At 38.1% G+C, this 12,386-nt stretch overlaps 1 protein-coding gene and 1 long non-coding RNA gene across 7 annotated transcripts in view; one reads left to right on the top strand and one right to left on the bottom strand.

Annotated features, from left to right (window-relative positions):
• The window catches only part of shaker (Potassium voltage-gated channel protein Shaker), a 203,604-nt gene that overhangs the window by 130,074 nt on the left and 61,144 nt on the right, over positions 1-12,386 (top strand). The window contains exon 1 of one of the 6 annotated variants that reach the window (XM_043433659.1): positions 11,590-11,675. The exons of the other annotated variants lie outside the window; for them this stretch is intronic. The gene's annotated coding sequence lies outside the window, so the exon portion shown is untranslated. Of the gene's footprint in view, positions 1-11,589; positions 11,676-12,386 lie in introns of those variants that run through there. 6 annotated transcript variants of the gene reach the window in all.
• Positions 4,346-5,622, bottom strand: LOC122419255 (uncharacterized). Its single transcript, XR_006262862.1, has 3 exons — positions 5,325-5,622; positions 5,081-5,237; positions 4,346-4,453 (listed from the first exon to the last, which is right to left on the bottom strand). It is a non-coding gene; the product is annotated as an uncharacterized lncRNA (long non-coding RNA).

The raw sequence follows: 12,386 nt of genomic DNA on the forward strand, positions 1-12,386 counted from the left end.
TGCAAGCTCAATGCAACGACAATTTTACAAATTTAATTTTTCAATTGTTGAAAATTTTTTAAAAATTGCGCAAATGTTTCTCAATCACGATTCTACAATTGTTTTTCATTCTCTAATTTGGAAATGCTCGCTAATATCCATATCGAGTTGCTCCGATGAGGTTTTCTATAAACATTAATCGGTTGAAAAATAATTTAAGTATCTAACGACGTTTTTCATCTAGGAATCGAGCATTTATTTCGGATGATTAAAGTTTTAAAAAAAATCAAATCCTTCGAAATCCTATGAAAGTTTGAATATCTCGTGAAGTTTTTGACAAATTGCTGTAAAAAGACTCGTATATTAGTTACGTGAAAGAAGAAAGATATCGATTGTCACCGTTTCTTACGATTGTTTTCCACTTCCGCTTTTTCTCATTCTTTACGATTCTTACGACTCTTTTCTCGATTTTTATCCGACTTCCTTCCTGTTTTTATGTATCTTCCTCTCCCACTTTGAACTTTTCTTCTATAGTAACCCAACAAGTTTTCTCCCTGTAACCATCAAATCGAGCACATGATTAACTTGTGGACTAAATACAAATTTTTATAGTTATTTATTTTCGTACTTGTTTTTCGTTGGTTACATCAGATTCATTTAAAAATTGGATCTTTGCAAATTTTTTGTGAGAATACGAGGAACCTCACAACACAAATCATCCCTGATCGACAACAGCAAACAAGAAATAATGTACGGGTGCAAATATACTCACACTCGTTTTTTAATTATGACCACATATGGTTGTAATCGGAGCTATTTCAGTAGCCCTTTGCTCCGTAATTTGGGTGTTAATTGGTGGTGTGAAATTTTTCTGTAGAGAACAAACTGTAGACTTTCAATTATCGTTGAGATACACACGACAATTTTCTTCGTTTATTTCTGGTAATTATTTTATATTTTGCTCTGGCCGTACTTAAAAAGCGTTCCAAAATGTTTATCGCCGCTACGAAATATATTTTCCAGGAATATTTTCCAGTAAGTGCTCGGTTTATGACCGGCTCCATGACGGCCGTGAGTTGTGAAATATTAAAAATAATATTTCAACCGCTTTTGAAATTATGTTGTAAGCTGAGAAGGTTTTAGTACTTTCACAGATCGCGAATGGACGATTCAGTGACTAGTTGTACTTTGAAAATTCAGGTTCGATTGGAGGATGAGTTCGCAAAAGTTTATCCGCTAAAAATGACTTTCCTTAGAGCCGACGAAGGTAAATTTCCGGTGACTATGTGACCGTGAACATAATGCAAAGCTGGCAGTCTCGATCCCCTTTTTTATCCCGGATTTCTGCGATAGAGTTATAAAATACAGGATACAGAGAGACACATTCATGGGGGAGTCTCAGTAGGACGTACCCTCGGGAAGTGGGCAACGAGATGAGAAAACGATGTATGTCCCATGAAAGATGAATCCGCAAGACGGCTTCTCGATGGATCGTAACTCGCAATATACCAACAAATGTGTTTGGCACCGCACCGTTAGCATGATCAAACTTTCAATCTTTGTTTATACTGTGATGAAAACTCGACGATGTTTCTTAAATTCCCCTTGAAAGTTCTAACAACCTTCAAAAAATACGTCCTTTCTCATTAAGCTGCAGTCCCTTTCCTGTATTTTCCAGATATAGAAAAATTTATAATAGCTCCATTTCTGCTTGTGTGTGGAGCAGATAAATTTAATACGGTCAATAGCATTCTGCCATTTTAATTGCTAAAAAAATTGAAACGTGAATTGAAATCAGGTCTTATAACCACTGACTAGCAGATACCTTTTTCCGAATAACAATCAACTCATCGTGCTTTTCGATCCGACGATGATACGCTGATGCAATTATTATTCGGTGTTTGGCTTCTCTAATTAATGACAATTCTATTGCTGACCATTAATTCCAAAACTGCATACGAAGCAGTTTCAACACTAGTGTGGATGTAATTAAATTTAATACGTATTTTATTTTGACGAACTTCGGGTTGAATTTTGTCAAAGTTTTCATGAGGAGTTGTTTCATAAAATTTCCGAATAATGAGAATAGTTAGGAAACTAAAATACTCATTGTTACATCAATTAATCATTACTAAAAGAGCACACAGGAATGTAAACTCAGAAAAAAAATTAATTAAGTCAATTTAATGATATCGTAAACTACGTTGATCGCAAAATTCATACAGTCATAAAAATCATTCATTTTATGAGATGAAAGATGGTGCTGCATTAAATTAAAATATCGGAGATAACGAAATTCAATTGGTCGATTTCAGCACCTCAGTAGTCTAAGCTTGTTGAATTTAATGAAGACATGAAATTTTAAAAACAAAAAACGTTGTCTGATTTGCGTTTGCATGTCAGTAGCGTTAGTGTTTTTGTGATTTCAGCAAAAATTTCAGCAAAAAGACGTCTAATTTTATGGCAACAGTGTGTTAAAATATTTCGATGCTTTAATTTGATTTTACAGACAATAATTCGGCGGACTGAATGCGTTTCGGCGTAAAATTCTCGGATATAAACAGTTGCAAATTGATGCGGTTGCCGTCACTTCGCATATTTTTCTCTGTTTTTCATTCGTGTACAGCTTCCGTTTTTCGGGTGTGCTGCTGCGGTTTTAGAGTTATCTCCACTGGAACGTAGAAGGCGTTTTGTTTTCTCGTAGCATATTTCTGCGCATGATCAAGATCTACGCCACTGCAGTTTCAACACGAGAAATCGAACAAAGCAGAAGGTGTATAAGGGAATAAAAATTCGTTTGTAGAAGCACAAAGTTGAAGGCTCGGTTGGCTTAAGGGAATGAGATGGGTTTCCACAGAAGCTGGGGACAAGAGAAAATGAAGTGAAAAGAGAAGAGGAAGGCACATAAGCTGCCGAGGCCTTGCCAAGATCGTGGTATACCTATGAACGATTCAAATTAAATTTATAAAAACGTTCTTGGCACATCGTGCCCTAAATCCTCCTTCTACCTCCCTTTTTTCGCTCCTCACCACTTGCCTATCCATCCATCCGTTTCACGTTATCACCCTCACACCCGATGCTTTAGTAGTTCGAGATATGTTCGCGATTCGTGTACGAAATAAGAGATCTCGTGCTGTTTGGCTAACATGCCAAGTGGAGACTTTCAGACGTTAAACTTTTGAGGGTCCCCTGCTACCACATACTCCTCGATGTGCATTGCAGCATTAAGAATGTTTTGCGTGTTAAAAACTTTCAACGTGCGTTTACTGTCGGAACAAACTTTTCCCAACTCTTATCTGTGTTCATATCAAGTATCGTTTCTAGTATTGTCATCATGTGTTTGTTTACATATTTTTTTCAAGTCCCTCCCATCACCAGTTATTTAATACAGAATTCAGAGTGAGTTTTTCAATATTAAATGGAAGAATATTCCCCTACACTTTCAAACAATTACACTCCCTTTGATGTTGATTGGGTTTTTTATCGTTTAAACGTGTTGCAGCCGTCTTGACCCAATGATTCGGCAAACTAAAATGAAAATAAAAAATTACACGAGTCTATTTCACATCCCACTGTAATAAATTAGACGAATCATCATCGGTGATCGCCAAGTGGATTACTTTTCAAACTATTTTTACCAGCTGTCCAGTTCCGTGAAGCATTGTAACTTAAACGAAAACTGACAGCCAGTTCTTAGCAATCATTTATGTCTTCATTGCTACATTCCCGGTTTTTTCTTCAGCCTCAGGTCTAAAGTAAATAAGTATTTAGAAAGAGAAGCTGTGAGGATTTTGCGGATCGATTTGTATTCCAAGCTCTCTCCGTAGTGTACGAATCCTATTACTGTAGTTGAGTGTTAGGTGGCCTGTATTGCAGGAGCAGTGGTGGAACTGCGACGAAAAATGTCGATCGTATTTCGTCGAACAGAGGCCATATGCTGCTTCAATTTTACGTTCAATCCAATTCCGGAATTGCCGGTGGATAACCAAAAAATAGAGATATCACGATGCAGGCTGAAAAAGCCTAAAAAAGAGAGCGAGATAACGTGTTTCACGTACGAATACGCAGACAGTAACTACGTAAACCACAACCACTTTTTTTCGTTAGAAACTGTACCTGTGGTTACGATAAAATTCGAACCTGCTATTTCTATCTCGGTTCATCGTTAGAAGATATGTCGAAAGAAAACAGCAGCGAGTATACGGAGCGCATGTTCATTGTATTATTTTTCAGCACTTCATCAGAGTTCCGTTGCTTTTCTGGCTCAAAAATCAAAACTCTGATTCAAAATAAAACGAAAAAATCTGAAAATGTTGTTGTTGTTTTTTTTAATATTACTTATGAATAAATTTTAGACATATTTGCGGGGAAAAATTCATGTCCGTTATATTTCGAAGAACCTTGTTAAATTTTAAAAAATCTGTTGAATTTACGAAATACGGGAGCATTCGAACGTCGGATGGACAGCTTCAATCTGAAAATAAGAGTGCGACATGGAAATATTGTTGACAGAAGGCGATACATAAAGAACTCCACGGAAAAACAAATCACAATTGAAAATCGGTGTATGCAATTGTCATAGCAACATGTTGTATGCGTAACTTCTGTATTACTGTCAAGCCACACACGCGATCTCCGTAAATATGCGTTTCCTATCGCCCGCGGTGTAATCATAACAGCGTCTCGCTGCAATAACTCATTTCTTTATCACTCTGACTAACGAGCCTTTGACTTGGCGACGATTGCGCCAATTAGTTGTATACCTGTTGCGAAGGTATTTTCTTACTCTCATTATGCCTTTGTGCAGTAACAAATTTAAGTTGAGATCATAAACCAAGATTATTCGGTTGCTCGATCGGAGAATTTTCCGGTAACTAAATTCCCGGTTTGGCATTTTCACCTGTTTTTTCATCGACGTTCGAAAATATAATACGGAAAGTGTGAGTCCTCACTCGTTATTACTTTCGGTACATTGCTCGCGTAATGTGTCGAAATGATCACGCGGACATTTATTAGTTTCGAGCTATAGATTTCAAGCTTGCAGCGCACAGGCAAGTGCCTTAGTAAGTTATGAGATTTATATACTTGTCCATGTACTCACATACGTGAACGGAAAGTACATGGAGTAATCATTAGTCTTCGGGACGATAGCGAGAGCCGGGTTGACGCCGACAATCAGTGACCCGAGCCTAACGTCTTCCGATAAAATTTTCCACCCCGGAGATTCCCGCGCTGCTATGCTTGTCTTACGTATAGCTCTGCATGGTTGAATCCGCACCATCTCATTCTCATGCATACATATTATGTAGGCAAACACGTATATTTACGCTTGCATATATTCTCACGTTTTGCTATCTCTTGTTCGATGTGCCATTCCAGATTTTGGTGCACTTGAGCCTCCGGGATTTTACGTGACACATGGACACGACGAGTTTGTGCATACGTGAAATTGGCAAAGCCATTTGCCATTTGCAGTTCTAGAATCGCGAAGAATGTGGCTGTGACGAAATAGAAACATGTTTCTGGGCTATAACTCGTTAAATGTGGATAACTCGACGTTGCGAGTGATGAGATTTCTTTGGACGTCGGACATCAAGCTCTATCTTAGTTCCCCAATTCCACTACGACTTTACTGCTGTTGATATCTGAAAATAAGTCAAGAAAAGTTAGATGTCCTCTTTCCACTCGATCTGTCATATCCTCACCGAAAGAATATATTTTCTCGATTATTATGGATACTTGGGCTCGTCGAATTGAAGGAAGAAAAGTTCTATAATTTATGGGAAAACGTTTCGATTCCCATAAAGTAGATTCTGATCTCTCTGCGATCCAGGAAATATCGATGCTATCATAACGTGATACTTTAATGAATTATGATTCGATCCAGCAAATCGATAGTGCGCAGATCGATATATAAGCACGTGAAAGTGAGAGAACGAAAAAATGAGAGGCCCCTGAGAAGCGTTGTTTTTTATGCCTATAAAAGTCCATGAACGCGTATTCCAATCGAATTGTAGATGATCGAACCCTCTTGGCTGTTGGAAAAGTTGGGTCACCAAAAAACTCTACCTGATTTACGAATAATCTATATGCATAGGTTATATACTTTGTTCACTGGGTACGTACAAACGTTGGTCATATTTTCGAATACAAGTATCGGAATGTTTCGATCAGATGTGATTCGAGATAAATATAGAAGACCGAATATTGCGATGTATGAATTTTGGACTCAGATAAAAATACATGGCACAGGTTGCTGAGAATATTGCAGAGTGAAAATCAATAATCTTGCAGATATTCCATAAGTAAATAGTGTCGATAAGCAAAAGTCTAGATATACCATGAAGTCATTGATACAAACGTGAAATCCTGATTGGGTGAGTAAATTGAAGAAAAAAAAAACATAAGCTAATAATCTGCAAAATTTATCCCGATCGTGGAGAGCTTTGTTTTTTAAATAACGGTAAAGGCACAAACATTAATTTTTCTAAAGAAAAGCATTTTCATTGTCGGTATCTTCGCCGGCTATTTTGGATGATCACAGCAAAATCGAAAGACCTTTTTTTCGACCGAGTGCTATCTGATAAATCTTGTTAATCCATTTCCTGATTCTTGCCAGGTCAACCGTGTAACCTTAACTCTCACTACTGTGCGAATCGAAGCTTGTTTGGAACATTCAGAGTTTGGCCTACTTTGGAGCAAATTTGAAAGGAGAATGACTCAATTATTTTACGCGTTTCAGAACATGAATCACTATGAATTTTCCTTGTGGGGGAGTTCAATGAAAGCTCATTGGGGTATCGTCAAATTAGCTCAATGTTTCAGCCCAACTTGTATTTCGAGTGCAAATGTTATATGGCCATAGATATATGGGATATCAAATGTACATTTGGGTGATTGTGAGGCAAGTCTGATGATAATAATGTCATATTGATCAAAATGATAATCGGATTTTCCGAGTCAACACCCTGAGAACTAAATGGGGAGGTGGTAGCACGTAAGCTTCTATCATGCGGCTGGTTGCTCTCAATGACTGCCCCTCAGCTACTCAGCCCGGGCATCACCATCATCATCATCATCATCATCATCATCATCATCAAGGGACCACCGGTCGTTCACGTCTATCGTTACGATACATGGTGACCGGATCGATCGTGTGTAGGGACGCAAATACATATGCTATCGGACACATTATGCTATCGTCCATAAATAACGTTTAGGGCATTGTCAAGCTACGTGCTTCGCAGTGCTAGTGCTAACGATTTTGTTGTATCTCTATCGCGAGAACTTCCTCCCCCGTACTGGACATCGAAGAGTCTATACGACGTTGAAACGGAATCGCAAAATAGGGAGAGGGAGATAACGGAAGAACGTGAACGACGGTTGTGGCCTGCTGTTAAAAGTATACATAGAACAGAAAAGCGACTGCGAATTGTGCTCCTTGCATTGCCATAGGCACAACTTTCTGTAGAATATAATAAGCAAAGAATCATTTGCGACAAGATATACTAATTATCATCGGTTAAAAATAATCCTACAACCAGTTGTACGTTATGATTTTCTTTACAGTTATGTCGATTTTCAACTATTTACAACTATTTTTTTTGAGGGAAAATCGGATTATTAGTTGTTCATAAATTTTGTGTCCTTCTATTAAGTATACTTGAAATTATTTTCTATGGAATAACGAGAAAAAGAACTTCAGCGCATTAGCCGATCTTTTTTGATTCGTTGGTCTAGAGACATTTGATCATTAAAAATCGATTTGACGTCATCCCAAATTCACAATTCAATCAGTATTCGTTCGCGCAGATGCGAAATTGATAAAATGGAATCCCATTTATTAAGTAATGATGTTTAAAACTACAGAATATCATTCATTTTTGAGATGATCTAACGCGCTTATGATCATGATGCGTCTTAATTACATTTCAACAGCTTTTGATAGTTTTGGACTGCGTGCATCGGTCGAGTTTTTTGCACGCCCTAGGCAAGTCTCTCGGAAATGAGAGATTTTAAGGTAGATCATGCCCGTACTATAGTATTTCATGGGTGTCTAATTGGAGTCGATTTTTACTTCTTAATTAAAGATATTATCATTCTAAATTAATATCAGAGTTATTAATTAAAAATTGTAAATACATTTTTCTCACTTATTTTTTGGCGAATAAAATTACAAGCCGTTAATTAAACGGGAATCCATCGCTGACTGAACACAAAATTTCATTCGTCCCTGGCTAAAATACTGTAGTTCTTATATAAAAAATTGCTTTAAAGAGCGCAAGGAGAAAACACGAAGGAAATGGATCGAGAAAAAGTATTAATAAAAAGACTGAAGGCTATGATAGGGATGGCCCGCCAAGCCAAGAAGAAACAGAATGCCGGAATAAGCAAATTTGAGGTTACGATTGCTCTTTTTACCAATTTCGTTCAATCTTTAAAGTTATATATTTTTATTACTGCTAAAACAATCGTCTCGAACTTTTTCCCATACCTTTGTTATATACTTCAATGTTATTATGTACTTTTTCATAAACTTCGTAAGAAGCGTTCATTCTTTATATGGAAAAGTAAACGATTTTTTGCCCATAATCCCTTCTGGATATTTGTCTTCATATTTAAAAACGTTTATCTAAATAACCAATAAGACGAACCCTTTAAAATTTGATATGCGTGTCAGTCGACTACCTTAAGACTTCCTTAAGAAAATCGTTTCGTGCATGTCTTTGATTATTGAAGAGGGGAGATAAGAGGGTTTACGTTGATGAGATGGGCTCATAAAAATCTGCAAGAGTAGTAAATTAAAAGCATAGATACTGTAAAAAAAATTGAGACAAGTTCATTTACTCCTTCCAAATAATGGTTTGGGCGTCGATTGAAAAAATTTAGTCTAGACTTCACAGTAATCGAATAGATTCGAACCAATGAAAAAATCAAAGCAACACACTCGTTTTATACAACAATAATGGAAATGAACTATGAAAAATACTGTTACAGGAAAAAATTTCGGAGGGAGTACCTGACCTATCATACATGGTTGCGAATTCGCCAAATTCTTAGTACGGATTTTCATTTCCATTGAAAATTTCATTCTTGTTGTGTAAAACAATTGTACTGTACTGCAATGCAGCCACATTAATACTATTAATACAGAATTTCACATGGACACTGAGATATTAGCAAGCTTTCTGGTAACAAGGCGGTGTATGCCACGAAGAAATGAAACTTCAATATATTTGCAGCGCATGTAAGAAAAAAGTAGTAAATACGTGAACTTCGAACATCTTTTAAAACGCTTTGATAAGTTCAATATCGCCGGAGTAATTTTTGAAAATTGTACATAGAAATACTTGTCTCGTATCGCTACCGCGACTCTTTAAATGAAAACCAAAAAAGATTAATTTCACGTTGTTCTAGAAAGCTGAGAGAAAGTGTCTATACGTTGCTGATATTACTAAATGGATATCCAAGAGAAATTTTGATGTTATACTCGTTGTGTGGTGCTTACCGGCAACACTCAGTTCCGTCTGCTCAGTTCATGTTTCTGCCTTGAAAGGGGAAGAGAAGAAGTGTATATTTTATGTCGAGAAGCTCGATACGCACATGCACTGTTTCCACACATGCTCTACATGCAAAATATGTAATATCTATACGGGATATTCATCCATCGTCCGATGCTTGATCGCGCAAACTCTGCATGTGCGAAAGACGCGGGAAAAAGAGAAAAGCAAAAGCACACGTACATTTATGCTAGTGTACACATAAACGAAGCCGCAGCGTCATTTTTGCGCGATGTGGAAGGAGGAATTCGCAAAGAGGGACGAGCTCCAGTAGGAGAAAAACGATCCAAGAGTGGCATACCGTGAGCTTCAGAGTCCCTTGCTGTTGGTATACTGTAATACCACTCGGGGATCTATCTGTCGAAGTATGTGTTGGTGTAGGTCGTAGAGCCGGAGAAAAGAGGTGGAAAACTGTCGTTAACGCATATATCTATAGCAGTATGTGTGTACTTATCAATGGTGTATTGTTGAAAGGGCGTGAAGATCTCGTAAGAGCTGCTGCTCGACGACCTTTCTGCACTTCGGCACTATATATACATATAAATTTAAATGTATATTGGTTATATGTGTATATAAGGGGGTGAAAGGATGTGGCACGCGCCGCAGCAGCCAAGGCCTTCTCGGTTACACCCGCAGAGCGCACGCTGCCTGACTGCCGAAGCACAACCGCGGTCGGTCGGTCGCGCGCGCGATCGGACGACGCTTTTGCAACCCTCGCTCCGAGACTCGCGTGGTGGCCTCTCTCTGTCTCGCTACTTCACTTCGCTCGCTCGGTGCGCCTCGAGCTCGTACACGACAACTTCTTTCCCCTGGAGAGAAAGCGGTTCGTTCATTTCAAAGTTGTCGCGACGTCGGGAGACTGTAAACGAGGGAGAGGAAAAGAGAGAGAGAGAGAGAGAGAGAGAGAGGGCGAGAAAAACGAAATTCGGCCTCTCGCATATCGCGCTATTTTCGGTCAACAGACAAATTCTGTTAATTCTTGCATCGGTTCAACGGCGGCAATAATAAATAAAACAGTGAAAATAGTCGTTATCATTACGATTTGATGTGATTTCAACTTTTATTTGCGGGAAAATTGTAGTTACCGGATACATGTGCCTAGAAAAAATATTATCTCCGAAAAATGTTTTTATTCTTTTTAATCATTTTCTTGGCTACTCCATTCGTTTACTTTCTTTAAAATATTCTGCGTTGTTTTCGGTTTGATCGGTTGTGCTTATTTATTCTGTGGCGAGTCATCCTCAATCACCGAGAAAAATAATGTGCTCCGGAATAATGGGACTCGACTGAGGCTCTTTTGTTATTCTCGAATTTCATTTTTTACTCTCTTATAAATTGAATGTTGCCACTCGAATTTTTTGTCGCTTTGATGGAGCAGGATATACTGTACTAGTCTGTTGTAGTCCCGTGGTTTAATTTGTCGAAACTGGAGAGTTTATCTGCCTCTCTTCCGCCCTCTCTCTCTCTCTCCTCTGTTACTTTTGACGTTCCCGCAGTTTACTCCCGTACGGTGATGACTTTACGAAAGTTTCCACACAAGAACTAATTAATCCGGAGTCTCCGGAGATATCTTTTCTCATCTGAGTGGTGCGTGCTCATGTTTGCGAGTGTTTTTCATATAGAGCGTGCTATTTTTATCTGATCCAGCGTTAATTTCGGTGCAATGGTTACACTCATGAAATTCTGAAAGTGAATACTTTCTCGGCGATTTTTTCCTTTCGTGACAATAAATAAACTGGACAATCATCACCCTCGTAGTTGAGAAGACGGTTAATGCGCGAATAAAAATCAATGTGCAGTGCGACAGAGCCATCGTACGATGAATTATTCGGATTTTTGTAAAGGTGGACTACTGCTGGGAAATGGCGTCGAAAGTGACTAATGAAATATTAGCGTTGAAAAGGAGAATAATGCTTATCGAGCTTCGTGAAAAAAGAGAAACCCTATTTGCCAGAAAAATTACAACATCAGTATCGTGATTTGGTCTGTCACGTACGTGCTCGCACGTACCGAATGGCAAAGTTTCGAATATCCAAGTTGAGAAATTCACTGGTGCAACGTGCGCCTAATACGTCTCTCGTTCATAAATATCGTTGTTGACTTTATAAACGGGACCAGCAAGAGTCATGAGCTCGAGTACCTTTCTCTTCTGTTTGTACTTTTTTTCTGTTCCCTTTCTTTATTTTCATCCTCTGGGATCTTGAATATTTCTATAAGGATATACCGTAATATCCTACGATGTGGGACCAAGAACGAACTCGCGTAGAAACATCCTTTTCTCTCTAGATGTATATTCTCCCGAGACCGAACGACCTTCTGCTACATTTTGAAGTGAATTTAATTTTCTGGATTTTATCTCTATTTTTATTTATACCGCACATCGACACATTCAAGTTTTTTTGTTTCATTTTTTTTTCAGATTTACTGGAATAGTCGTGTGTCGAGAGTGTTCGAAATTTAGTCGTTGCGAAGAAAATATTAACTTAATAACGGCCAGAATAGCGCATGTATAATTTTTTTTTGCAAACTCGATTACACGTGGTAAAATCCTAATGGTTAAGAAGTTTTAACGCGGCCATGGAAAAGTCTATAAAGTTATGCGAGCTATATTGTGTTTTACTTTCTCTAACGGCGCGTCTATCGCTTTTTGTATTGCAATTGATATCGTCATTGGGTCATTTATCACGAACTGAGAACCTCCCTTTGGTCAGCAATTTCGAACTTGTGAACCGAAAGTTACATTTTTTTCTCCAATTTACGGCGTGAATTTTAGCATAAACATTCCCAAGCATGCTTTTACATGTGCTTCGTGAGCAGTTTGCGAGACTATGCATTCTTATTTTTCGT

Source organism: Venturia canescens, chromosome 1 (assembly GCF_019457755.1).
Source record: "Venturia canescens isolate UGA chromosome 1, ASM1945775v1, whole genome shotgun sequence".
In the NCBI taxonomy this organism is placed as follows: Eukaryota; Metazoa; Arthropoda; class Insecta; order Hymenoptera; family Ichneumonidae; genus Venturia; species Venturia canescens.